Raw genomic sequence first — 2,500 nt, forward strand, 5'->3', positions numbered from 1 at the left:
CAGAGACAGAGAGAGAGAGAGAGAGAGAGAGAGAGAGAGAGAGAGAGAGAGAGAGAGAGAGGGAGACAGAGAGAGGGAGACAGAGACAGACAGAGAGAAAGAGAGAGAGAGAGAGAGAGAGAGAGAGAGAGAGAGAGAGAGAGAGAGAGAGAGAGAGAGAGACAGACAGAGACAGACAGAGACAGCGAGACACAGACAGACGCAGACATAGAGAGCGAGAGAGAGAGAGAGAGAGAGAGAGAGAGAGAGAGAGAGAAGAGAGAGAAGTGACAGAGGAGAGACGGATGAGAGAGTTAGACGAGAGCAGACAGAGAGAGAAGAGAGAGAGGAGAGAGAGAGAGGGAGAGAGATAAAACAGACAGAGAGCGAGGAGAGACGGAGAGAGAGCGGGGAACGAGAGAGAGAGAGAGAGACAGAGGACAGACTGAGACAGACAGACAGACACAAGACAGACAGTGTGATATGAGTATTTGAGTGAGCCTAACCTAGACGAGAGAGCATCTCTCTCTCTCTCCCTCGCCTCTCTCTTCTCTCTCTCTCTCTCTCTCTCTCTCCTCTCGCCACCTACATCAGACAGCGAAGGATTGAGATTCATACATACAGCAGCAGATATAGATACCTACAATACTCACCTACAGATCTCTACCTCTAATATATAATATCTAGATTATCGATAGAGAGAGAGGAGATAGAACCAGACAACAAAGAGATAGAGAGAGAAGACAATACAGACAAGACATACAGAGAGATAAAAGAGAGAGAGAGAGAGAGGAGAGAGAGTATAGATAGATAGGAGATAGAGAGAGAACAAACAGACAAATGGAGATATATATCCAAAACCAGACCCACATATAGAGAGTTATATATATAACCATACCTAATTGAATATTCCCCACATACTTAGATAGATATGATGATATATATATAGATCTATCTACTACTATATAAATATGTGATCCCTCTATATCTTTCTCCCTCTCCCCATAATCCCTCTCTCACTACTAATATATCTATATCTCGGCTACTCTCTATCGAGCTCCATTTTCTCTCTCTCTATCTCTATCATCATATAATCATACCGACCAGCAGACAAGACAGACAGACAGAGTGTGTAAGAGAGAGAGAGATTAATATAGAGAGATATATAGAGATAGAGAGAGAGAGAGAGGAGAGACAGACAGACACTAGAACGAGATGAGAGACAGAGAGAGAGATATGAGAGAGAAGATAGATATATGTGAGAGATATAGAGAGAGAAACATGAACATACCAGCCGAGTTAAGGTATATTCAGAACAGAGACAAGTATATAGAGGATAGAGACGAATACAAACATACATCCGACCTACAAGATAGAAATATATATATATTATATAGATAGAGATAGTAGAGAGAGATAGAGAGATAGAAACATACAGACATACATATATATAGATAGACATACAACAGACAGAACATCCTACAGAGAGAGAAGTATAGAAGAGTATAGATAGAGATAGAAGGAAGTATATAATAGATAGGAGAGAGAGAGAGAGACAAACAGACAGGGAGAGAGAGAGACAAACAGACACAGAGAGAGAGAGAGAGAGAGAAACAGACAGAGGGAGAGAGAGACAAACAGACAGAGAGAGAGAGAGAGAGAGAGAGAGAGAGAGAGAGAGAGAGAGAGAGAGAGAGAGAGAGAGAGAGAGAGAGAGAGACTCCTCTATGGCTGTATATATGTTTCCTATGTCACCAGATGCCTCGTGTTTTCCAGGACAGGAACAGTTTGGTCAGAACATCACAGGATTCCTCTGTGCTACTTGAACATCTTTATGTTGTTGTTATTGTTGTTATCGTCGTCGTCATCTTTATGTCGTCGTTGTCGTCGTCGTCATCGTCGTCTATATACGTTCCACACAGTATATGAATATTCCTGTGAAGCGTGACATGTTGTGTATGATACGTGATTTCATTCTCAACACAAACTCCTGTAAAAACATCCCAGAGGCTAAAGACGACGGTCAAACGTCTCTATATGGTCGGGACGTCACAGAAGACTCTGCCGTTCTGACTCGAGTGTGAAAATCATAAAAATCATAAAAATCATAAGAATCTGCCACACCATGAAGAGTGACCGAATATGAACCAAATGCTTCATGATAATTGCATTTATTAGCAGCTCAGCCAGACACTGTGGTAATTACATATAGTTACAGTCTGCAGCCACATCCTTCTGATTTATGTATTTTTGCGCTCGCTGACAGATAAATAAGAAAAAATGTTGTATTAAACAGCAATAAATATGAATTATTTCGCAATCTGCCCGGAAATAATATTGTAATATGCGATGCGCCGGCCTGAACCCATGCCTCTATTTCAGCACGATGTGATGCTGCGCTTCTGAAGGAGCTGTTGATCAAAGCCTGGACGTTTTACCCCGGCCGTGCACCTGCTCTCGCGCAACAAGTCTCATTTTCCTTCAATTATTTTCATCATTTTTACTCTGATGCTTCGTTCTA

The sequence above is a fragment of the Tachysurus fulvidraco genome, chromosome 25 (genome assembly GCF_022655615.1).
Source record: "Tachysurus fulvidraco isolate hzauxx_2018 chromosome 25, HZAU_PFXX_2.0, whole genome shotgun sequence".
Lineage (NCBI taxonomy): Eukaryota > Metazoa > Chordata > Actinopteri > Siluriformes > Bagridae > Tachysurus > Tachysurus fulvidraco.